Source organism: Saimiri boliviensis, chromosome 6 (genome assembly GCF_048565385.1).
Source record: "Saimiri boliviensis isolate mSaiBol1 chromosome 6, mSaiBol1.pri, whole genome shotgun sequence".
In the NCBI taxonomy this organism is placed as follows: Eukaryota; Metazoa; Chordata; class Mammalia; order Primates; family Cebidae; genus Saimiri; species Saimiri boliviensis.
The window spans coordinates 73,474,534-73,500,803 of NC_133454.1; the positions used below are offsets into that span (position 1 = coordinate 73,474,534).

Genomic DNA, 26,270 nt, shown 5'->3' on the forward strand with positions numbered 1-26,270 from the left:
TACCCAGAGTTAAGCCAATGAGTCAGTTGTAGGCTACAGTCATAATCTCCTGAATCCTACTCCAGACCCTTACTGTTACTCTACAATAGTTACTGTGGAGACTGTCTTGATACCCACCCTCTGGTGACATCAACTGGGCTATTCTACTGCTTAACAAATCCCTAAGGGCCTGCACTGCATCTGGTTGGTGTCTGACAGCCCCTCTCAGTCTGACCCAGCTGGGGATTTGCTACCTTCTCTGCTTGGCTTATCTGTCAGCCCCATTACCTTTCCATCCAAAGACCCTACTTTCAGCCCTATCCTGAATGTAGTCACACACCTATAAACACATATGCACATAAAACCAGAATCCACCTCTCACTCACCTGTCACTGATGCCTGAAACTCCACCACTGGGGATTCATCCTGTGGGTCCAGGGATTATTCCCTGTCAAAATGGAAATATTCCCTGAGAGGGGTGAACACAATGTTGTTTTCAGTCACTTGCAATGTGGTGTGAATTATCTTATCAGATCCTTTCCAATTTGTTAGCTAAAGTTAAGCTGAGGTTTTTCTGGAGACAAAGGAGAGAGCCATGAGAATACTACTCACCTGGGATAAAGAGAGCTGACAACACACTTTACCAGGGGGTTTGTATGTGAATCACACAAAGCCAAAGACAGAATGACAAGAACTTGTCCCAATCGACCTCCCCTTTCTCATTCCATCCACTGCTGCCACCTTTGTATTATTATTTGTATTATTTCACCTTTTTTTTTTTTTTTTTTTTTTTTGAGACGGAGTTTCGCTCTTGTTACCCAGGCTGGAGTGCAATGGCGCGATCTCGGCTCACCGCAACCTCCGCCTCCTGGGTTCAAGCAATTCTCCTGCCTCAGCCTCCTGAGTAGCTGGGATTACAGGCATGTGCCACCATGCCCAGCTAATTTTTTGTATTTTTAGTAGAGACGGGGTTTCACCATGTATGGTCTCGATCTCTCAACCTCGTGATCCACCCGCCTCGGCCTCCCAAAGTGCTGGGATTACAGGCTTGAGCCACCGTGCCCGGCCTCACCTGCTTTTCAAAAGGGATTTCAGGTTTACAATAATAACACAGTCATAAAACAGGTGATTTGCAGAATAGTGCTAGCCACCAGAATTATGTCGCAAATGCAAGTCACATATATAATTTAAAATTTTCTAGTAGCCAAATAAGAAAAGTAAAATGAAGTGGTGAAATACTTTTTATACTTACAGCACATCCCAGTTTGAACTAGCCTACCCATCAAATACTCAGTTGCTACACATGACTAGTGGCTACCATACTGGACAGTGTAGATTACAAAGTTACAAATGGAAGAGAAAGATCAGAAACTATATTACAGGGAGAGAGAGATGTACTAGGCACTTTAAGAATCTAAGCCTGTATTTAGCTCTGAAATTCCTGGCAGCCAAAGCAAAAAGAAACCTTGGGATTGCAGTTCTCATCATTGGATTCAAATGATAAATGGGATTTCTTACTTGGGAGGCTGAAGCAGTTGGATTGCTTGAGCCTAGGAGGTGGAGGTTGCAGTGAGCTATAATTGTGCCTCTGCACTCCAGCCTGGGTGACAGAGCAAGACCCTGTCTCAAAAAAAAAAAAAAAAAAGAAAAAAAAAGAAAAAGAAAAAAGAATTTCTGTTAAAAACTAAGGACATATCTTATGATTCAGTTTAAGCTTAATTAATACATTTCAAGTAAATTCCTTTTTTTGGCAATTTAACATATACATGGATAAAGTTTAGCAGGTTTAGAGGAAAATGAATGTCTTGCTCTGAAAAAACAGCAGTCCTAACTGAGCTTTGGGGAAATGCCAGCTTGAGTCACTTCATGGCTTAATTCTGTATGAACTGGCTCCATGGGCATGGATTGTCAATTAGGGAGACTTGAGATATTAGGGAGACTTTTAGATATTAAATCTATAGGCAGACAACCACGAACACATTATTCTTTTGTAAAAATAGAGGAACCTGGCTGTATACTATGAAATTAGAGAAACCTAGCTTAGACAGAAGCCCATCCCACTTCAAAACCTATAACACGTTTGATACCTTTGAGCAAGATTGGATACTTTTCTCAGAGTAAATACTGGTCAGTACCCCAGAGTTATGCACCACTGAACATGGATTTTAACTTAAAATATTTAAGGGCAGATTTTTTTTTTTTTTTTTTTTTTTTTTTTTTTTTGAGACGGAGTTTCGCTCTTATTACCCAGGCTGGAGTGCAATGGCGCGATCTCGGCTCACCGCAACCTCCGCCTCCTGGGCTCAGGAAATTCTCCTGCCTCAGCCTCCTAAGTAGCTGGGATTATAGGCATGTGCCACGACACCCAGCTAGTTTTTTGTATTTTTTTTTAGTAAAGACGGGTTTTCACCATGTTGACCAGGATGGTCTCGATCTCTCAACCTCGTGATCCACCCGCCTCGGCCTCCCAAAGTGCTGGGATTACAGGCTTGAGCCACCGCGCCTGGCCTAAGGGCAGATTTTTACTGTTAGTTTTCTTGCCTATCGGAGAACCCCAGTGCAGTTTCTGAGGACTTCTGATTTTGTGTAGCACCAGCTCCTGTTGCATTTTCTGAATGAATTAATATTAAAAATGGAACCCCAAGAAGCTGCTTAATTTTTAGGCTTCTGTATTTAAGCTGTTGCCCAGGCTGTGAACTAGTATCGTGTCTTACTCATTATCCAACACAGAACCAGGTTTACAACAGGCACTCAGAAAATGTTTGTGGGATGAATGAATGAGAAACTGCCAAATCTGAGGATTTCTGTTTCAGAAGAGTTGATGCTAAGTTGTTCTTTCTAACAATTGGCTCCCAGGTTCAGCTGTTTCAGTCAGTCCGCACCTTGTTCACAGTCAGATATTCATTTCAATTCAGCAAACATTTGTTGAGTGCTTGCTGCCCTGTGCCTGACCAGAAGAAATGAAGCCAAGATACAAATAATAGAACCCTGTCATAAGCACAGAAAGACCTGTGGAGTTTCTATTGATTGTGGCAAATCAGACTGCATCCAGTTCCAAGTAACAGCTGCCCACTTAGTGAATACTCTTTCATGTGTTAACACTCAGCTCTAATATACCCTCTTCTATAAAGCCTTTCTTTTCCAGATAAAATTGGTTAATGTGTCCTGTTTTAGACTGATTATTTTGATGATCTTTATTCATGGTCTCCCCTGTATCCATTCCTTTTTGCCTATAACATTGTAGTCCCATCTCACTCTGATGCTGGGCCCAGACATGTGAGTTGTTTTAGCCAGTGGGATGTTGATAAACATGAAGCCAACAGAAGCTTTAAAGGGGGCCTGCCCTCTTACTCTTTGCCTGTGCCATGAGAACATGGCTGATCTGCTGGAGGGTTTTAAGAGATGTGTAGGTGAGAGACACGTGAAAGAGCTGTGATTCCAGCTGCAGCCACTCTAGACTAGCTTACAGTCAGCTTACCCCTAGTCAAGATCAGGAGAGTCACCCAACCATGGATGACAGCAGACAAATGAGTAAGCCCAGCCAAGACCAGAAGAACCATCCAGCTGACTCTAAGACTTAGAAGCAATAATAAACGTTTATTATCCTAAGCCACTGTGTTTTGGAATGGTTTGTTACACAGCAAAGCTAACTTCTACATACCCCCACGGTATTTTGAACAAAATTTTATTACAGCCTGTTTACTCATCTATGAAATGGAGATAAACCCTACCTTGAGAACTACTGTACATCTGGCATCGGGTGCTCAATAAATGGAAGCAGTTGTATTCTCTGTTAATTTCTTTAGAACCTACTTTCTTTGCCCTTCCTATAAGCTTGAGAACAGGGACAAGACTCAGATTTCTTTCTCCCTTCTCATCATTATCCTGCATTAAGCCTGGCCAAAAAAAAAAAAAAAGCATATTCACTGAAGGTTTGGTGGACAATTGAAAATGGATGGATGAATGGAAAAATGACAAAAGAAATAAGGAATTAATGCAGTCTTCAAGGTGTCACGTTGAGAGCTTGACTGCTGGGGAGAACTGACAAAGCCTTGATGCAGCCAGGCGTACTCCTGTGGCTGTGTTTTTGGAGTCAGTCTTTCCCAGCTGCTATGCTGGCTTATGACCAGGAGATAATCAGGGGCCAGCACCTTCATCTGTCCAGACGGACTGACTTGAAAAATGACAGGGTTAGCGGCATACCTGCCTTGTTTCAGAACTGGAATTTCTCATTTCCAAATTAAGAGTATCTTTAACTGTTTTGTTTTTTAATTGTAAAAGCTAATATGATAGGTGAATAAAGTGAAGCAACATAGAAAAGTACATCAAATAGAAACTTAAAAGTCTGAGGCCGGGCACGGTGGCTCATGCCTGTAATCCAAGCACTTTGGAGGCCAAGGTGGGCAGATCACCTGAGGTTGAGAGTTCAAGACCAGCCTAACCAACATGGTGAAACCCCATCTTAAAAAAAAAAAAAAGAAACTTAAAAGTCTTAATCTCGATTAACAGTTTGGGAATATAACCTCCTAGAATATATATCTAATAAGGTTACACACACATACACATCACACACGGTTTTTTCTTTTCTTTTTTTTTTGGTTTGAGACAAGGTCTCACTCTGTTGCCCAGGCCGGAGTGCAATGGTGCCATCTCAGCTCACTGCAACCTCTGCCTCCCTGGGCTGAGGCAGTCCTCCTACCTCAGCCTCCCAGGTAGCTGGGACCACAGGAACATGTCACCATGCCCTGCTAGTTTTTGTATTTTTTGTAGAGACAGGGTTTTGCCCTGTTGCTTAGGCTGGTCTTGAACTCAATGGTCCTGGGCTCAAGCCATTCACTCACCTTGGCTTCCCAAAGCGCTGGGATTATAGGTGTGAGCCACTGTGCCCAGCCTAGATTATGTATATTTTTAAATAAACAATCTCTATGCCTTTGTAAACCTATTTTTTAATTTTCAAATTGTTGCAAACTCTTAACTTTTTTAATAGTTGCAAAGTATACTATGTATCATACTTTAATGTTATTTACTTAATTTAACTTTATTTAACCAATCCCAAATTGACACAAAACTGTTTTCAGTTTTGGGAAATTACTAACAATTGGAATTTGATTTGTTGCTAGCCTATTCCTGCCCTCTCTCAGGCAAGCTGCAACATGATAAGACAGGAAGCTTTGAGGAATAATCACATAAATCTGATAGGAGATTCAATAGCCTGGCCTGAGAGTTTCTGATGATGGACTGAAGGGGGAAGAAAAAGAATGCTATCATAAATCTGCCACATATTTTGCCAGGCATGGCAGCTCACGCCTGTAGTCTCAGCTACTTGGGAAGCTGAGGCAGGAGATGGCTCAAGCCCAGGAGTTCAAGGCTGTAGTGAGCTATGACTGTGCCACTGCATTCCAGTCTAGGCAACAGAGCAAGACCCTGTTAAAAGAAAAGAAAAATCTGCCACATAATCTAATATATTCTGTTAGGTTATATTCCCAGGTGTCAAAGGGAGGCCCAAGATTCAACCTGGCCCCTGTCCACCCCCCTCTACTCCCATCCATTCTCACTTCCAATTCTGCAGTTCAGCCAAATGCAACTACTTACCTTAAGTTCTCTCCACCTGCCGCTGGGCCTAAGTGGAACAGTGTCTCCTTCCAGCTCTCTCTGCTTGGAATATAGTTTTTTCCTTCCTTTTGTTTTGCTAATTCTTACTTCAGGGCTCAGATCAGGTTTCAACTTTTCTAAGAAGTATACCCTTATCCTCAAATCTGTAATTATAGTGTTATGATTGCCATGGTAGCACTCATAACACTGTAATTATCTGCTTACTATCTGTATGTCCATAAACACAACCAGGCCAGGAACCATGTTTTTCTTACAGTTGTATCTTACAATGCTGGCAAGTAGTAGGTGCTTAGCAAATACATTAAAAATTGCAATGAAATAACACTACAAAGGAGAGGGACATGTGATTGCTGTAATTGAGGGATCTGACCTGGTCTGAGCAGTCTTTAGGAAGACATTCCTGAAGAAGTGACTGAGAAATCTAAAGGATAAGTACAAATTAACTTATGGGGTGTGTGTGTGGAATAAGCATTCCAGGCAGATGTGACTGCTGTATGCAAAGGTTCTATGGTGGAAGAGTACTTGGAAATTCTGAAGACTTTAAAGGTTATATAACTGAAGGGGAAAGAAAGAGGAATATGTATGGTTAGACTGGAGGCTGGAGAGATGGGAGCAATAGGAAACCATAAACTATTAATATTAAATGGGCGCTGGCCTGGCACTGTGGCCCACGCCTGTAATCCCAGCACTTTGGGAGGCCAAGGCAGGTGGATCACAGAGGTCAGGAGTTCGAGACCAGCCTGACCAACATGGAGAAACTCCTTCTCTACTATTAGCCGGGTGTGGTGGCACATACCTGTAATCTCAGCTGCTAGGGAGGCTGAGGCAGGAGAATTGCTTGAACTAGGGAGGCGGAGGTTGTGGTGAGCTGAGATCACGCCATTGCACTCCAGCCTGGGCAACAAGAGCGAAACTCCGTCTCAAAAAAAAGGTGGGGGTGGGGTGGAGCAAGTGAACAATATCAGCTTTGCATTTTGAAGGATTACTCTGGTTGCAGTATGAAAATATGGCTGGAAGGGAAGGCAAGAAGGATGTTATGGTAGCTAGTACCTACATAATATATATTCAAGAAGTAAAGCTGCTAAGACTTCATAATAGATGGGAAATGGAAGAGGTATTAAGTAAATGGGAGAGGTATTAACTCTTGGGTTTTGGGCTTGTGTATACTGTGGAAAAAGGTAGGAGCACTGAAAGAGATCCAGGCTTGGAGGAAAGGGTTGGGGTACATAGAGATTGGTTTCACTTTCAGAAATGTAGAGTTTCGGCTGCCTTTGAGATATCCTAAAGGCGATGTTGAGAAGGTAATTGGCTGTATAGATCTGGAGCTTAGAGATGAGAGCTGGGCTGGAGACATACAGTGTGTACGTCTGCATACAGGTGGAAAATGAAGTTGTGGATGTGGAGGAGTACCCAAGAAGAGAATATAGAGTGCAGTGGCCAGCGGGCATAGGACCAAGCCTGGGAGAACTTTAAGGTAAGTGGACCAATCAGGGCCAGCTAGCCACCAGCTAGAAACCAGCTAATCATGGTCACTTCAGACATGGGTGCTGTGTTAGCCCTCCTGTTTCCTGTTTAGTTAAAAATGTCAAGTGTCATTGTCTTTAGTCTCTCTAGTTCCTTTTCCCCATTACAGCTTTCATGGAAGGATCTGAAATTTATTCAGGCTGAAGTGTAAATAGTCCAAAGTAGGCTACACAAGTTACTTTTCCCTGGGGCAGTTTAACTTGTTCCTTGGAACAAGTCTTTCAGCTATCAAGGTAGTAGGCTCAAGCTAAAGAGACAGCTGAAAGTCGGAGAACTGGAGTCAAGTTCTAGCTTTGTCACTAATTTGGTGTGTGGCCTTGGGCAAGTCCCTTCTCTCTGGGTTTCGTTTTTCCAATCTGTGAAATGAAGACAAATACCCTTGACTCACGGAGCTGTTAAGAGTATCAACAGAGAGACTGTGAAAGCGCTGGGTAAGTTACTCAATGTAATAGATCCGTGAGGACTAAAAAGAATATAACTAACTAGAGCTTTGAGTAGCGGACCATGGAGAAGGTGGGGAGAAAAGGGAATCTGGGAACAGCGTGGGAGGATCCTGTCAATTGAGAAGAGGTTTTACCCCTTGGGGAGGAAGGAAAGAGGCACTTCACACCCCAGGAAGTTTCCTACATCTCCAGAGTTAGGCTAGGGACTGCGGATTTACTCTATCTAATGCTAATCGCATGTTTTGGAAGAGGGTTTAAATTCTTCAGAGGAAAACCAATCCCATTTCTGAGAGCGTTTCTGATCTCCCAGGTTAAGCCTGGGACTTGAAGCATCCGATTTTGGGAGCCTTACGTTTGCGTTGGGGGCGGAGATTCGTTGTTTCGTTTTTGTTTTTGTTTTTGTTTTTGTTTTGTTTGAAATGGGGGTATTGCTCTGTAGCCCAGGCTGGAGTTTAGTGGTGCAATCACGGCTCACCGGCAGCCTCAATTTCTGTGCTCAAGCGATCCTCCTACCTCAGCCTCCCTAGTAGCTGGGGCCACAGGAGCACGCCACCAGGTACGACTAATTTTTTGTATTTTTGGTACAGATGGGGTTTCGCCATGTTTTTAAGGCTGGTCTCGAACTTCTGGCCTTAAGCGATCCGCCAGTTTTGGTCTCCCAAACTGTTGGGATTACAGGCGTGAGCCACCGCGCCCGGCCCTGGGGAGGTTCTTAAACACTCCCAAATCTGTAAGGGTTTGTATCTCAACGCCTTTCCCTCCCTCTGCCCCCACAGTTTGTCCCATGTGGGTGTTGTGTCTTGTTCACTGTGAAAGGGGATGAGGGTAGGTGGGGGAAATCTCAGATCCCCCAGCAGGGAAGTTCCTAGTCGTTATGTGGGTGCCCCTCCCTTCTCCACAGATCTCTGGTCCCCTAGAACGGGTTTCCTGTATTCCCGCCTGACTCACCCGCAGTTGCTTCCTCTCCAGTCTCGGCGTCCCTCAGGGTTACTCAGAGTAACTCCATGGCAACTACTATCGTCGCCACTACCCCGCAGGCGCCATAAGAACTGACGCTATGCTTACCGGGGGGCGGAGCTCCAAGGCCGCGGGTGCCGCTGGGATTTGTAGTTTTCTTTGCCTTCAAGTCAAGGCCAGGGTCCGGAAGCGGTGATACCCCTTCTCTTTCCCAGTGGCCCTCAAACTTCCTTTCCCCGGGTCCTCAAGCGTGCCTCGCGTAAGACAACTGCCGACAGAGGCCAATCAGAGGGCAGCACGAGGGGGCGGAGCCATAGTTTAAACTAATTGTGCGCTCATAGCGCTGGCCCAAGCCCGCGACAAGGTACGATTAGTGGGAATCGCGAGGCGGAGCGGGAGAGGCCGGTGCGAGCGGAAGGCCTCCTCCGTAACCGAGTCCGAAAGGGCAGAATCTGGGGGTAAGGTTTGTTAGGAGAGCCGCCAGTCTGAGGGGGAGGAGCCGGGGGTGCCATAAAGGGGAGGGTCTGTTTGGGGGCGTGTCTGTGAAATTAAGTCTGAGGGCGACGGGAGTCGGGGGTTGGGGGTAGGGCAAATTCCTGAAAGGCTTGTAAGCGAGGGATCTGGCCCTGGAAAGTCTTCACCGTATCGTTAACAATAGCAGTAGTTACGGTAGTGCAGTAGTCAGCATTTTTCTGAGCTACACTGTCCACAATGACCTGCCAAAGGTTTATCTTTTCAATCCTCTAACCACCTGTTATACTTTAAAGGTGGGGAGCCTGAGGTTTATAATGTTTAGTTTGGCCAGGGTTACGTAGCCACTGCGAGGTTGGCTCTACTTGGGGTTTTGCCGGTTGGGCATAAATGAGGACGGGGAAGGTGCTTTGTGGGGGTGCGCATTGTCTTGGACTGGTCGGTGTATTTTGAGCCTCACTTTTCCTATATGTAAACTTACCTACTTCCTGGGGTAGTTGTCCTGGTCAAAAGAGGTAGGTCTTTTTGTTTTTTATTTTATGGGCTTGTTTTGTTTTGGTATTTTGTTTTATTCACAGATAACATGTTTCATACACCCACCTCGGAGAGTACAAATTTATGATTATAAGTGGTGTGACTGTGTGAAGATTGTGGGTTGATGCTGCCGCCTCTGGGTACTCTCTTTTGCTTACCTCTGAGTTAGCACTTGTCATCTGGTATTTTAAGAGTCTCTGCGTGTTTGTCTGCCCTTCTAGATAATGAGAGACTTTTTCGTCACTGTATCCTAATGGCTAAGGCAGGATTTGCGACATGTAATGGGCATTAATGTTTGCTTTGGAATAATGTGTTTTCCTGGACTGAAAGGGCAGAGGAACTTTGCTTTCCCATTTTTATTTAGTGGCATTTGAACCCCAGTATTAAGCTCCTCTTTCCTGGAATGGCACTCCCTCTTGAAAACGTGATATTTTCTTGCCTTAATACATACTTTCCTGTCTCTAGTATCTGTTCCCTGGTTCTGTGTTTCCAAACTTCTGGGTTGTCGGGTCGTTAAAGCTTTCATGGTAAGGTTGCTGGGCCTCTCTACTTTGTGGAGATCTTTACTGCTGTGAATATATGGGAACCTGGGGCGAACATGAGGATCATGTAAAGTAGCTTTCAGTCAGCACAGATGGGTGTATTTTTCCTCTCTCCCTCTGTTTCTGTGTGGTATTTTCTCCTTTAGAGGAAGAAGCACATACTTCTTAGTGAAAGCTTCCAAAGTACTCTTTTCTTAGCGTAAGGTCAAGCAGTGATGACTAATTGTAATGCCTAATCTTAGTTCAAAGCAAAAAGCTGTGCACCCCAAAAGCTTAAAGTTCTTACCTGAAATCTCATTAAGGAACATAGAATTCTTTTTTACATGTGGAATATAGAAGTGGAAAGAATGCCTTGAAATAAGACTTGAATTCTAGAACTGTTAGGATGAGGGCAAAGCCCTGCTTAGGTGGCTAAACAGAGCTGATCAGGGGCTGGTTGGACAGCTGTGTCTAATTGATAAAATTATGATCAGAAGATGTAGGTTGGTGAAAAACTAATTGCGGTTATTGCCGTTGAAAGGGTGTGGTCATTTAATTCAGCCTCTAACCCAGTGCACACTAAACGTATAAAAAGGTGTTGCCCAGACTCAAAATGAGGACTTTCTAGAATGAGACCATTCCCAAAGTCAATCCGTCTCGATGTTGAACAATTCTATAATTATTACTTGTGCTCACCTCAGCAGCACATATACTAAAATTAGAACAACACAGAGAAGTTAGCATGGCTCCTGCAAAAGGATAACACGCAAATTTGTGAAGCATTCCACATTTTTTAATAAAAATTATTATTATTATTATTATTACTTCATATCTGGGCATGGTGGCTGGCCATGTCATCCCATCTACTCTGAAGGCTGAGGCAGGAGGAGCAGGCGGAAGGATTGCTCGAGGCCAGGAGTTAGTTCTTGGCTAGTTTGGGCAACATAGTGAAACTCCATCTCAATTAAAATGTGTGTTGTTTTATATTGTTAGTGATTATTTCGTTTCACCCATATATGTCTGCTGTTTGTCCAGTTTTCCTTGCATTTTATTCCTTCCTTTTTTATTGAATAGATACACACATCGTTCATATGTTTGCTTAGGTGGGAATCTGTTAGTGGTAAACACTGTCTTCATTTAAAAAATCTTTATTTCACCTTCAGTCTTGATTGATAGTTTAGCTGTGTATTAGGCTTCCAATTATTGTCTCTTAACACTTTGAAAGTGTTATTTCATTGAAATTCTGAATTTTTGTTGTTACTCTTGAGAACTATGCTTACAAATTATTTTATTGCAGGTAAGCTGTCTTTCTTTCTGGTTGTTTTTAAGATCCTCTTTGTTGTCATTTGTGTTCTGTATTTCCATTATAGGTTGTGAATTTAATTTTATTAAATTACTATGTACTGGGGGCATATAGTAATTCCTTAATCTGAAATTTCATGCCTTTTCGCTAATTTTGTAAAAATTCCCAATCATTACCTCTTTACCTCTTTCAGATTTTTTTTTTTTTTTTTTTTTTTTTTTTTTTTTTGAGACGGAGTTTCGCTCTTGTTACCCAGGCTGGAGTGTAATGGCACATCTCGGCTCACCGCAACCTCCCCCTCCTGGGTTTAGGCAATTCTCCTGCCTCAGCCTCCTGAGTAGCTCGGATTACAGGCATGTGCCACCATGCCCAGCTACTTTTTTGTAGTTTTAGTAGAGACGGGGTTTCACCATGTTGACCAGGATGGTCTCGATCTCTTGACCTCGTGATCCACCCGCCTCAGCCTCCCAAAGTGCTGGGATTACAGGCTTGAGCCACCGCGCCCGGCCAGATCTCATGTTTAACTTACGTTGGACTTCTTCATTCTGTCTTTCACATCCTGTTCTTTCATAATTTCCATTTCTATCTTTCTGTTAACTTCTGGGAAATTTCCTTATATCTGTCTTCTAGTATCCTAGTTTACTCTTCAGCTAGGTCTAATTTGCTTTCTGAATTCTTATTTTCATTAGCTAACCTTTTACACTTATTAGGAGTGCTCTTTGGTTCATTTTCAAATCTGCTTGTTTTTTTTTTTGGTTTTTTTTTTTTGAGACAGAGTTTCGCTCTTGTTACCCAGGCTGGAGTGCAATGGCGCGATCTCAGCTCACTGCAACCTCCGCCTCCTGGGTTCAGGCAATTCTCCTGCCTCAGCCTCCTAAGTAGCTGGGATTACAGGCATGTGCCACCATGCCCAGCTAATTTTTTGTATTTTTAGTAGAGACGGGGTTTCACCATGTTGACCACGTTGGTCTCGATCTCTTGACCTCGTGATCCACCCGCCTCGGCCTCCCAAAGTGCTGGGATTACAGGCTTGAGCCACCGCGCCCGGCCCAAATCTGCTTGTTTTTCATGATCTTGTTTTTGTCTCATGTTTTCAATTTTGTGTCTATAATAATTTTTTTTTTTTTTTTTTTTTGAGACGGAGTTTCGTTCTTGGTACCCAGGCTGGAGTGCAATGGCACGATCTCGGCTCACTGCAACCTCCGCCTCCTGGGCTCAGGCAATTCTCCTGCCTCAGCCTCCTGAGTAGCTGGGATTACAGGCACGCGCCACCATGCCCAGCTAATTTTTGTATTTTAGTAGAGATGGGGTTTCACCATGTTGACCAGGATGGTCTCGATCTCTCGACCTCGTGATCCACCCGCCTCAGCCTCCCAAAGTGCTGGGATTACAGGCTTGAGCCACCGCGCCCGGCCTTGTGTCTATAATAATTTTAAGGAAAGTTGAGTTTTGTGGTTTCCAATGTATTGTAAAAAATAAAACAAAACAGAAAAAGTTGAGTTTTGGCAGATGTCCGTACCTGCAAAAAGCAGCCATAGTCGAAATACAGTGCATTTCTCTCATCCCCGGAAGATTTCTCATTGCTTCTTTACAGTCCATTTTTCCTTTCACCCTGGTCCCAGGAACCACTGATTGTTTTTTTTTTTTCACTACAGATTAATTTCTGCTTTCTAGAATTTTATTTTATTTTAAGATAGGATCTGTCTGTCTCTGTTGCCCAGGCTGGAGTGCAGTTGCAGGATCTCGGCTCACTGCAACTTCTGCCTCCTTGGGCTCAAGCAATCCACCCACCTCAGCCTCCCAAGTAACTGGGACCACAAGTGCACACCACAATACCCGGCACATTTTTATATTTTTTGTAGAGACAAGGTTTTCCCATGTTGCCCAGGCTGGTCTTGAATTCCTAGGCTCAAGCAATCCACCCACCTCAGCCTCCCAACGTGCTGGGATTACTGCAACTACCTCACCCAGCCTGTTTGGAATTACTAGAAGATTTTTTTCCTTCTACCTCACTGGGTGAGCAAGGCAAGCTTTTTTATTTCTCTCTGGACAGATTTTTTTCCCCTAGACTGTTATCTTACTGAGTATAACCTTAAGAGTCTCAGCCTCTGGACAGGGATCTCAATGCCTTTTCTGGGCTCAAGATCAGTCTTCTGAACCTATGAAGGTGTTAAAGATTCTTTTTTTTTTTTTTTTTTGAGACGGAGTTTTGCTCTTGTTACCCAGGCTGGAGTGCAATGGCACGATCTCAGCTCACTGCAACCTCTGCCTCCTGGGTTCAAGCAATTCTCCTGCCTCAGCCTCCCGAGTAGCTGGGACTACAGGCGCGCACCACCATGCCCAGATAATTTTTGTATTTTTAGTAGAGGCGGGGTTTCACCTTGTTGACCAGGATGGTCTCGATCTCTTAACCTCGTGGTCCACCCACCTCGGTCTCCCAAAGTGCTGGGATTATAGGCGTGAGCCACTGCGCCCAGCCGAGGGTGTTAAAGATTCTTTATACAGCTAGGACAGCACATCATCAGCTCGCTTATCCTGCTCACTAATTCTTTGTTTCTGGTTCCTGGGGATTTCCCTTACTTTCTTGTGAGCTCAGTTGATCTATATGTCAGTTCAGATCCAATCAGCAAAACAGAAACCACACAGTAAACTCCATAAAGGAAACTGGTTTCAACTCTAGATGGAGGGCTAAAAAAGCAAAAAGGAATATTAAAGTAACTTTGATATAATAACTGCATAAAGGAGTTTTCTCATGCAGGACTGAAAAACAAAGGGAGGAATGTTGGGGTTACCAGAACCTAGAAATCTGGAGGGATCTGGAGGAGCTGCGCCCAGATTCTCTGGGGAGAAGATGTTGCCTGGTGCTGCTGGTTTCTCAAGCCCTCACAGGAGGAACCTGGAGGAGCTAGCTTCAGTTGAGCCTTATTTAGCTGATGCTAATGCCTCTGAGGGGCAGAAGGCTGGTTTTGGGAGTTTAGAAAGGAACTGGGAAGAACCAACTTCTGTTGTCAACAAACACCAGGCTACAGGAAGGAGGAAGTCCCTTGTAGCCTCCTCTTGTCTTCTGTTTTCCCTTTAGCACCCCCTGTTGACAGGGAGCCAGTGAAATGGAGTTTAGTGGAGTCCAGCCCCCAGTATCACAAAGTGGAGCATAACAGGATAGATGTGGAGCTGAGAGACAATACCTTGATAACTAGCACAGTCTAAAAGGATGCTTATTATATAGATATTTTTCTTTTTTGTTTTCTTTTTTTTTTTTAAAGATGGGGTTTCACTATGTTGGCCAGGCTGGGCTTGAACTTCTGACCTCAAGTGATACACCCACCTCAGCCTCCCAAAGTGCTGGGATTACAGGCGTGAGCCATCATGCCTGGCTCTATTATATTTTTTTCTAAGCACTTCCAGGCTTATTTAGTAGGAAGGTTATCTGTTCTGTTTTTTGTATTGCTTACATTTTGAGACAGGGTCTCGCTCTGTCACTCAGGCTGAAATTCAGTGGCATCATCATAGCTCACTGCAGCCTCGATCTCCTGGACACAAGCTATCCTCCACTTCAGCTTCCGGAGTAGCTTGAACTACAGGTGAACACCACTGTGACTGGCAACTCTTTGTATTTTTAGTAGAGACGAAGTCTTACTATGTTGCCCAGGCTGGTCTCAAACTCTGGAGCTCAAGCAATTCTCCTGCCTTGGCCTCCCAAAATGCTGGTATTAAAAGCATGAGCCACTGCACCCAGCCTGGTCTATTGTATCAACAGTTAGTAATAGCAATAGGTAACTTTTTTTTTTTTCCCAGCATATACTGGGAACTAGGCACTTTTTCTAAGCACTTTACGGAAACTACCTTTTGTTTGTTTGTTTTGAGATGGAGTCTTGCTCTGTTGCCCAGACTGGAGTACAGTGGCACAATCTTGGATCACTGCAACCTCCGCCTCCCAGGTTCAAGTGATTCTTCTGTCTTAGCCTCCCAAGTAGCTGGGATTACAGGCACGCACCACTACCACCCACATAATTTTTGTATGTTTAGTAGAGATGGGGTTTCACCGTATTGGCCCGTGTGGTCTCGAACTCCTGACCTCACGTGATCTGCCCACCTCAGCCTCCCAAAGTTCTGAGATTACAAGCATGAGCCAGCACGGCCGGCCCCATAAATTACTACTTCTTTTTTTTTTTTTTTTGAGACGGAGTTTCGCTCTTGTTACCCAGGCTGGAGTGCAATGGCGCAATGGCGCAATCTCGGCTCACTGCAACCTCCGCCTCAGGCAATTCTCCTGCCTCAGCCTCCTGAGTAGCTGGGATTACAGGCACGTGCCACCATGCCCAGCTAATTTTTTTTTTTGTATTTTTAGTAGAGACAGGGTTTCACCATGTTGACCAGGATGGTCTCGATCTCTTGACCTCGTGATCCACCCACCTCAGCCTCCCAAAGTGCTGGGATTACAGGCTTGAGCCACCGCGCCCAGCCCATAAATTACTTCTTAAAGCTCTATGAGCTAAGTTCTATTATTACTATTCTTTTACAGAGAAGGCAACTGAGGCATAGATAGATTAAATAATCTCCTGAAAGCCACAAAGTTTATAAATGGTGGAGTTGATATCCTAATCCAAGCATTCTGGGTTCTACATCCCACATTCGGAACCTCTACAACATGCTGAGATTTCTTCCCTACGGCAAACCAAAATCAATCTTGTTAACTTTCACTTGTTAGTTCTAGTTTTGTATTCTTATAGTGGGCTCATAAGTCTTTCTCCTCATCTGTGACAGCTGTGCCTATATTTGAAAAAAGTTTTCTTGTTCTCCCCTAGCTAAACGTGTGTAGTTCTTCCTCCACATTTGAAATTATATACTTCTAGACTTGTCACCATGGTCATTGGCATTCTTCCTCTGCAGATTCTTTAACTTTGCTCTTCAAAGATGGGGCATAGAGCCATCTTCTACTAATGCAACTTGAGACTGCACTGATGTTTTGGGTAGCTCTGTCAGATTCATGGTTTACTGAGCATGTACTTAATGGCCTCTCCTCTACCTCCCACTGTAGGCAACTTTTTTTTTGGAGACAGGGTCTCACTCTATCACCCAGACTGGAGTACAGTGGCATGATTGAGCTCACTGCAGCCTTGATCACCCAGACTCAAGCAATCCTCCCACTTCAGCCTCCTAAGTAGTTGGGACTACAGATGTGTGCCACCACACCCGGCTAATTTTTTTTTATTTTTAGTAGAGGCAAGGTCTTGCTGTGTTGCTCAGGGTAGTCTTGAACACCTGAGCTCAAGCAGTCCTCCCACCTTGACCTCCCAAAGTGCTGGGGTTATAGGTGTGAGCCATTGTGCCTGGCCTAAAGCAGCCTTTTTATAATAGTTTGACTTCTGTACCAGTCTCTACTGTTCTGTGATTATTGGTTTGGTTCTCTTATTCTAAATACAGGACTTTATACTTAATCCTGTTAACTTGTTTCTTATTTTTGGTAACATCAGACCTATTAAGATCTTTCTGCCTGATTAAATCTAAAAACATTTTGTTTTGTTTTGTTTTTGAGACAGAGTTTTGCTCTTGTTGCCCAGGCTGGAGTGCAGTGGTGCTATCTCGACTCACCACAACTTTTACCTCCCGGGTTCAAGTGATTCTCCTGCCTCAGCCTCCCAAGTAGCTGGTATCTGGGTGTGCCATCATACCCGGATAATTTTGTATTTTTAGTAGAGATGGGGTTTCTCCATGTTGGTCAGGTCTCGAACTCCTGACCTCAGGTGATCCACCCACCTTGGCCTCCCAAAGTGCTGGGATTACAGGTGTGAGCCAACGCACCTGGCCATCAAAACATTGTATTTTCTATCATTCACAGTTTAATTCCAAAGCTTGACAAGCAGGCCTTCTAGGTTTTCATTGTAAGTCTTTGGTAAAAAGGCTAAACCTGGTAGGTTTGAGAAGCAAATTCCATGTCACAGCACTATATGTTTTACTCCAGTTAGTGGAGGTTTTGAGGGAATAGTTTTGACTATTCCTCTGGCAAATTGGGGGAGAAGCTGTCTGGAAAGGCCAGTATTTTGGATCTCATTGAGGGGAGGAGAGAACCAAGGTAAAGGGTTGACCATTAGGTGGTCAGTCACCCTAATAAAGGGCCATTGGGCAGAAGTAAAATGATCTATCTGATGACTGTAGAAGGGAGAGAAGGCATTGCATGGCATGCTCCTGGGTTGAGGCTTCTATTGGCAGCTGTGTTGCCTTCCCTTTTTGTCCAAAGGACCAGTTTCTTTGAAGTTTGCACAGGAAATGCCAGTGATTCAGCCTTGCAGATTTCTTCTGCCTTATTGCAGCTGAGGACTGGTTTATCTGGTGAGGAGGAAAGACTGCATATATTTCAGAGACACTTGTTTTGCAAGTTGTCGAGTTTTGGGTACCCAGTGGCAAGGTGGATGCAATGTGACCTCAGCACTTGGTCCTCTGAGGTCACATTGCATCTACCTTACCACTGGGTACCAGTGTGTTAGCAGCAGCTGCATTCTGCCCTGTGAGTGGGCATTTGTTCAGTGCCGGTACTTCTGTGATGGTCTCAATGAGAAGTGAGGTAATTGCCTTGATTTCCTGCTTTTCTAGCTTTTCTGTGGTGTGACAGTGTGAGTTTTGGAGAAACCTCTTATTCCTATTAACATTTGCCACAATTGCTCTCTATTTATCCTTCATTTTCTCAATCTTTTTGACTGTCAGATGTAATATCATGTTATTTAATCCCTATTTCAGCAAGTATTTCTAAAAAATACTATTAACAGGAAACTTAACATTGATTCAATACATCTAATATATAATACTTGTTCAGATTTCTCATATTTTCCCAATGATGTCTTTTATTGACTTTTTACAAATTCAGGATTCATTGAAGGATCATGTATGCATTTATGCACTTAGTTGTCATGGCTATCATATCTTTAGTCTGCTTTAATTTGAATAGTTCTTTTTTAATCTGAACTGTTCAAAGTTGATAGCAGTGAACATTATTGAAGAGTTTAGTTAGTAGAATGTCTCTTAATTGGATTTGTTTGATTGTTTCTTGATTAGATTCAGGTTAGGCATTTTTGGTAGAAGAACTATGTAGATTGATGCAATAGTTTGATTGATGAGACTAAGATTTCAGAAATACATAGAAGCAGTATCTGATTTTGCAAGACAGTATATAACTTAGCAGTCATTTGGGTTGTCTAATCCATAAATCCTATAAGAATTTACAGAAGAAGGAATTCAGTAAGACTTGGAATAACTAGTTGGAATAACTTGGAATTACTTTGGCAGAAAGATGGGGTTTGAAAGATGGACAGAATTGGAGGCAGTTGGGATATGGTTAGATAAGCTGTGATTTGGGCTTCCCATCCTACTATTAGGTTGTGTATCATTAAAAGTGACTTTGAGGGTTCTGTATCTTCCATGGTGTTTGTACTGCTAGAAGTCTAATAGTATAGAGCTCTTGTTTTGGCATCAGACAGGTCTAGGGACTGTGCCCAGCATTTTGCCAGCTGTCTAACCTTGGGGAAGTTTCCTTTGCAAGATAGAGTATTAATAAATATTTAAAAGGTTACCGTGATGCTCACAGTGAAATACTACATAAGTATTTGAATTAAAATATTTGAATGCCTTTAGGAGGGTACAGCATTCTCTAGTTCTGCCATGTGCCCCACTAGATCATTCGTTTCTTTTTTTTTTTTGGATACGGGGTTTTGCTCGGTCACCCAGGCTGGAGTGCAGTGGCATGGTCTCAGCTCACTGCAGCTTCCCAAGTAGCTTGGACTCAGGCGCACACCACCATACCTGGCTAATTTTTGTATTTTTGTAGAGATGGGGTTTTACTGTGTTGCCCAGGCTGGTCTTAAACTCCTGAGCTCAAGTGATCCACCCACCTTGGCCTCCCAAAGTTCTGGGATTACTGGTGTGAGCCACTGTGCCTGGCCTGAATCATTTATTTCTGTTACCTGTGTGACCCCTGAAGATGTTTGAATTTACCATTCCTGGATAACTGAAGGCATGGAAATGAGGAAAAGCTTGGCTTATTCACAGAGAAGTGGGAAGACTGACTTGATCAATTCAAAGTATATTCTGTAGAATAGTGGGAAATAAAGTTGAATAAATGACTTGAGGTCATACAATGGAGGATTTGGAAAGTTAAGCCAAAGAATTTAGATGTGATGCTTTAGGGAGAAGAAAACTGGAAGGTTTTTGAGCGGGGCGGGGGTGGGGGGGGTGGGGGGAGACACTTGAAAATGAGAGTGGTGTGGAGCCTCCTGAGGAAGGAGCTTTCTGGCTTAGAGACTGAAATCCTAACAGGGCAGGGCCTTCACAGTGCTGACCAAGTGTGGGTGTGGCTTGGCAGTCTTGCCAAGAAATTCTGGAAGGCCAGAATTTCTGCCCCAGTGACTCTTCTTGCTCTGCCACTTACTCACGCCATTGACCTGGCGGCCTGCATGGCTTCCCTTCTGCTTGCTGTCTTGCCCAGGATAATGTGAGGCTGTACTGACCAAGATTGGGTGGGTTAGGGGAATTAATAAGCATTCCTGTCCCTTTGCCCCTTCCCTAGGTGGAAACTAATTCTAAACCAGACTGCCAGAGATCACCCTCTTCTAGTGTGTGGAGGCTTCTACCAGGAGGTAAGTCAAAATGGTTCCTGCCTTCTGCTTTTTCATAAGTCAGCTTTGTCCTGAGCAGGATATCTACTATTTACTTTTTCCATGACCTAGGTTCCTCAAAGTGACCTTCTTTCAATTATTTGAAGCAAACAGGTTACTGTAGGAAGAGAGCAGAGAGGTTTAATAAAGGTATTTTTCCAACTGTGGGAGGGTAATGTCCAGAGGTTTTCATTGGCCCTTGCTCTGAGGTAGATTATCCAGAACTCTTGTGAGCCAGACACTAAACATTGGCCATTGAGGCCACTGCAGAGAGGTCCTGGTCTTTAAGCCATCATTACTCAGCTACTGGGTTTCAGAACCATTCTTGGTGTGCTTTAGTGTCCCAAGTTACTTCTGTCCCTTTTGACCAAGGGGATGAAGGAAGTGAGAAGCAGGGGAGGAGGAGCTGTATGCATAAGTATGTGTGGGTGCATTATGCTGGGAGTTAGGGTGTCTGGGTTTCTCATCCTGACTGTTGCTAATCAGCTGTGTGACCGGGGACAAATTGCCTAACCTCAGTGGACTGAACTTTTCTCATATGTAAAAAGGGACAGTTTGGATTATATGATCTTGAAGATTTCTTCAGGGTCAAAATTTGCCATTACATAACATATAATTAGAAAGTAATGTAATAGTTGAACACATGTGACAGATATTGTACATGTCTTGCCCCCTTGATTGTAATTATGGGACAATTATAATGTTTATAGGTTTGACCCTTTCAAAGTAATTGTGTTCTCAGCCTTTACATTTCCTTTGGTGATGGTGTCAGTGCTCAGAACATTTTTGACCTCTGAGCCAATCTTTTGAATGTCCTTAGAGGTAGCAAATCTTCACACATGGCTTGGTAGATTCAATTTTTGGAAACAGCCAGAGGATGCTGTGAGCCAAAGAATCATACAAGGCAATACCTTTTTTGGTGAAGAATGAGGTGTGACTGTAAAACAGTAACACCAGATTTTTCTGCGTGTGTCACATGGAGTAGACTTTAAAGGCAGCTTCCAAAGGAATGTTATGTTAGCATAAGTAAATGGCTTCCTTTTTATTTTATTTTTTTAAAGATGGGGTTTCACCATGTTGGTCAGGCTGGTCTTGAACTCCTGACCTCAGGTGATCCACCCTCCTTGGCCTCCAAAGTGCTTGGATTACAGGCGTGAGCCACCACGCCTGGCCAGTAAATGGCTTCCTAAGGAGAGTATTTGATTGCAGTTTTCCTTTGAATATAAGATTTGAAAATTAGAAATGTTTGTTGGAAAACAAGTCACTACCTTTCCAGGGACTGTGCATATGCTTGTTTGTAGGTCAGGGTGACTAGATAGTGGAGAAAACCGGCCTTTCTTTTTTTAGACAGGGTCTCGTTCTGTCACCCAGGCTGGAGGGCAATGGCGGGATCTCAGCTCACTGCAGCCTCTACCTTGTAGGTTCAAGCTATTCTCCTGCCCCAGCCTCCCTAGTAGCTGTGATTACAGGCGCAGGCGTCCATGCCCAGCTAATTTTTTGTAGTAGAGACGGGGTTTCACCCTATTTGTCAGGCTGGTCTTGAACTCCGGACCTCAAGTGATCCACCCATCGTGGCTTCCCAATTAGAGGTGTAAGCCACCGTGCCCAAAAATTGGTCTTTCTTCTGGTATTCCTCCCAAATCGTAAGTATGTTGAGGACTGAAAAGAGTTGAAACATGTTGCTATATAGGAAACTGCAGCTGAAGAGCCATTGCAGTCCCATCTCCAGAAGACCCACAGACAGAGTTGGAAGAGTTCTTCAGGCCATGGCAGCCACTGCCTGCCAGCACACCAAAATAATCAAGATGAATCCCACGTGGTGAGGCTGAAGCAGATGGTTTGATAGCTCCAGTCTTCCAGTCTTTTCTAGGGAGAAATAATGTATTAAATCACTATGTTGATTTTTGCTGTTGTTGTTGTTAGTAGTTGTGTTTGAAAAAAGGTAGGCAGAAAGATGGTGAGGAGGTCAAGCATAGAGGCTGTTATATTGAATATATACAAATTAAACTGATTGTATTATGGTAATCTGTTCCTGGAAATGGTGGTCTTGAAAACTCATCAGTAAAATGAGGTGTTAGACAGCCTGGTCCAAAGATTCTGTCACTAAGTTACTGTATAATCATTTGCAATTCTTTCTTACTCTAAACATTGTTTTCCTCATTTTTATATTGAAAGAATTAAGAGATGCTAAAAATTCTAGAGCTGAAAATCAGATAAGCTTAAGGAGGTTTGAGGTGGGGAAATACCTATTCTAAGCTGCTTGACTACTGGACTCAGGGTAGGAGTAGAATTTCCTTTTTACCTCCTAAATTACAGTGACTTTACTCTCTACTTACAGTCACAGCTGGGTGATCAAACATTTAGTAGCTGTTTAATGAGAATCAGGCACTGGAAACTTGCTCCTGAAAAACAATCACAGGACATGTTGGTCCTGAGAGAAGTCATTCCTTGGTAGGACCTATTGTTTGAAGGAGTTGGGGGTGAATTTCATCAAAATGGACAGTGTGGATATTGTGATTGAGAGACTTTGTTTCCTGCTGTTATTTATTTATTTTTTTTAGATGGAGTTTCGCTCTTGTTACCCAGGCTGGAGTGCAATGGCGCGATCTCGGCTCACCGCAACCTCCGCCTCCTGGGTTCAGGCAATTCTCCTACCTCAGCCTCCTGAGTAGCTGGGATTACAGGCACACGCCACCATGCCCAGCTAATTTTTAGTATTTTTAGTAGAGACGGGGTTTCACCATGTTGACCAGGATGGTCTCGATCTCTCGACCTCGTGATCCACCCGCCTCGGCCTCCCAAAGTGCTGGGATTACAGGCTTGAGCCACCGCGCCCGGCTCCTGCTGTTATTAATTTCAAGCCTTTCTTTAAAGGGATTCTCCTGGCCGGGCGCGGTGGCTCAAGCCTGTAATCCCAGCACTTTGGGAGGCCGAGGCGGGTGGATCACGAGGTCGAGAGATCGAGACCAACCTGGTCAACATGGTGAAACCCCGTCTCTACTAAAAATACTAAAAATTAGCTGGGCATGGTGGCGTGTGCCTGTAATCCCAGCTGCTCAGGAGGCTGAGGTAGGAGAATTGCCTGAACCCAGGAGGCGGAGGTTGCGGTGAGCCGAGATCGCGCCATTGCACTCCAGCCTGGGTAACAAGAGCGAAACTCCGTCTCAAAAAAAAAAAAAAAAAAAGGGATTCTCCTAATGTTTGGTACAGTGGGATTCATTTAGAGAAAAAGCCCTGAGTAACCAGAATTAGAAGTTAATTCACAAGAGCAGGGCCAGTTGCTGGAGGACCAAGTGGCCTAATCAGTTGCTTTTCAATACTTAGATCCTAGAGGTGATCCCAAAGAGAAAATAGGCTACTTTGTAGCCCAGATCTTCCAGCCTAGTGCCTAGCAAGCTCACCAAGAAGAGGAGGTGAACTAGAATCCACACCTCTTCATCTCCGTATTTCTCTTCTTTCCCTGGGTGCCCTTTAGTTTTAATTAGAATTGTGTAAATACAGTCAGCTTGCCAGTCCTCTTAAAGTGGCAGGCCCTTAACATTTTCTGCTGGTCACTCATGCTACATGTATGACTTGAAATTAGAGGGACTAGCCTCTTTGACAATTTGCCATCCCTGGCTGTGCCACTGAAAGAATTCAGATTAGGGCCAATTGGCTGTCATTTAGTCAGGCAGCATATTTAGTACCTACTGTGTGCAAGCAATGTGCTGGAGAGGAAATGATTTTAAAATGGTTTCTGCCCTCTAGGAGTTTAGTAAAATGAAACAAAGTATTATAGTTAGCATCCACCCAGGGAGGATTAAAATTAAGTTTGTAGAGCAACAAGCAATATGGGAGCACATAAAGGAAAGAACAATTGTTCCTGATTGTGGGGGCTATAAGGAGAGCTTCTGAAGGGAGAACGCATTTGAGCGAGGTTGTAAAGGAGGAATAGGAGTTCAAGGAATAGGAATTCAGTAGGTTCAGGAGACAGGGCATTTCGTGGAGGTCACACCATGGGCAAAGGCACAGAGCCTGGAAAATGCCTGGCATGTGTGGGGAAAATGTGCCTGAGATAAAGGATATTTTAGGGAATGAACTTGAGATGAGGCTGGGAAGGAAATTTAAGGGTTGGATCTTAGAGAACCTTAAGTATCATGCTAAGAGATTTGGATTTTATTCTTCATGGAATTAGCTATTAAGTGTTTTTGATTTACAGACTAACATGACCCAATCTGTTATTTAGGTCTTGATCTATTCTAAAGTGTAAAGTCTTATAATTTAGGTTGAGAGAAGGTGGTGGTCCTGGTTCTTATAGTACAGTATAAAGTTTGTCAGGCATCTCACGTTTGGGGACTTGATTCCTCAGTTGCATTTACCAGAACAGCTCCAAAAGCAAGAAGGCAGGAAGTGGTCAGAGCTGTGTCCCTTTAAACTGAGCTCACTACCCACCAAAGATGATTTTCTAAGCATATACATTATGAACAGTCTTTTTGCTAGCGGATTGCTTACTACTGATAATCCTTTTTGGGTAAAATTTCTCACAAGGAGCAGGCTTTTCATTATAGGGCAGAAACCAAAAACATTTTTTTGAGCCTGATTGAAAAATAGTATATACTCATTCAAGGACATGTGAAAAACACAAAGAAGTATAAGGAAGAAAACAAAAATCACCCTTAATCCCGTTATCTGGAGAAAACTACTGTTCTCATATTAGTGTATTTTCTTTCAGTATTTTGTGCTTGCATATTTCTGGTTTTGCAGTTCCCAGATCATATATTACCTAAAATTTTATATTCTGCTTTTCCCCCCATTTACCATTTTTTTCATTATGTAAACTTTTATGTACTCTTCATAGATATTTGTAATGGCTGCATAATAGTCTATCATATAGAATTGTTATATGCTTTCAGGTTTTAAAATAATAATGGAATTTTTTTTCAAATCATTTTTGTAATAGATATAACAAATGAGTCCCCAAATAAGTCTTTACCCTAATCCTTCTCTGCAGAAGTAACCATTATTTATTAATAGTTTTTTGTGTATCTTTACATGAACATGATTATGCATAAGTTTTTGTCTACATTTTTGGTTACTTATGATACATACATACAAGTAGATTACTATATTAAATAATATGAAACTAACTTTTTTCCTAATTGTATATGATGGTACTGCTTGGAAAACATGAAAAATAATGTGTTAAGGGAGAAAGTAAAAGTCACCCGTAATTCCACAATTCAGAAATGAACATTATTTGGTATACTTCCTTACAAGTATACGTACACATATAAGTCACAAGAATGTGGGGAGAGGGATAGATGTGTGTATGATATATCTATCTGCCTATAAATATTTGGATGTATAGTTTTTTAAATGGGGCCATACCATAATAGTTTCATCCTGCCCTTTTTTTTCTTTTCTTTTTTTTGAGACAGGGTCTCACTCTGCCACCCAGGCTTGAGTCCAGTGGTGTGATCACAGCTTACTGCAGCCTCAACCTTCTGGGCTCAAGTGATCCTCCTACCTCAGTCTCCTAAGTAGCTGGGACTACAAGTGCATGCCACCATACCTGGCTAATTTTTGTATTTTTTATATTATTTTATTTAGAGAAAAAGGAGGAGAGAGAAACAGCCAGTTCTCACCCTGAGTGAGAGAATCCAGAAAGAGGGAATCCAGGAGAGAAAAGCAGCTTCCACACTGAGTGGAAGGGAATAGAGAGAGATGGAGCTTAGGAAGGGAAGACAGGCTTCCACAAGAGAGTGTGGAAGGGGACCTCAGAGGGGAAATCCAAGAGAGAGAAAGACAGCTAACGTGAAGGGAGTGTTCATAGAAGGGGATCCAAACATGGAGTCCCTAATTTTTGTATTTTTTGTAGAGACAGGGTTTCACCATGTTGCCCAGGCTGGTCTTGAACTCCTGAGCTCAAGTGATCCACCTGCCTTCGCCTCCCAAAGTGCTGAGATTACAGGCATGTGTCACTTCACCCAGCCTATATCCTGCTTTTTAAATTTAACCTGTCTTGAGTATTTCCCCATGTCATTAAAATTATTTAAAACTTTTTTTTTTTCCCAGAGACAGGGTCTTGCTCTGCCACTCAGGCTGGAGTGCAGTGGTATAGTTGCAATCCTAGCTCACTGCAACCTTGATGTCCTAGGCTCAAGTGATCTTCCCGCTTTAGCTTCCCAAGTAACTGGGACTATAGGCACATGCCATCGTGCCCAGGTAATTTTTTAATTTGTTGTAGACATGGAGTCTCCCTATGTTGCCTAGGCTGCTCTTGAACTCCTGGGCTTAAGCA

The 26,270-nt window shown here is 43.2% G+C and overlaps 2 protein-coding genes and 1 non-coding gene across 6 annotated transcripts in view; 2 read left to right on the forward strand and 1 right to left on the reverse strand.

The window, feature by feature from the left end:
* Window positions 1-6,344, reverse strand: part of LOC101053484 (transmembrane O-methyltransferase) — a 26,847-nt gene extending 20,503 nt beyond the window's left edge. The window contains exon 1 of the mRNA XM_074400993.1: window positions 366-6,344. The gene's annotated coding sequence lies outside the window, so the exon portion shown is untranslated. The remainder of the gene's footprint in view (window positions 1-365) is intronic.
* A 703-nt stretch (window positions 6,345-7,047) lies between these two features.
* The window catches only part of NUMA1 (nuclear mitotic apparatus protein 1), an 82,597-nt gene continuing 63,374 nt past the window's right edge, over window positions 7,048-26,270 (forward strand). Inside the window, exons 1-2 of one of the 4 annotated variants that reach the window (XM_074400980.1) lie at window positions 7,048-7,066; window positions 19,903-19,972. The gene's annotated coding sequence lies outside the window, so the exon portion shown is untranslated. The other 3 variants (XM_074400979.1, XM_010334286.3, XM_010334285.3) reach the window with 3 other exon arrangements.
* On the forward strand, window positions 10,731-10,836 carry LOC120364761 (U6 spliceosomal RNA). Its single transcript, XR_005579908.1, has one exon. It is a non-coding gene; the product is annotated as a U6 spliceosomal RNA (small nuclear RNA).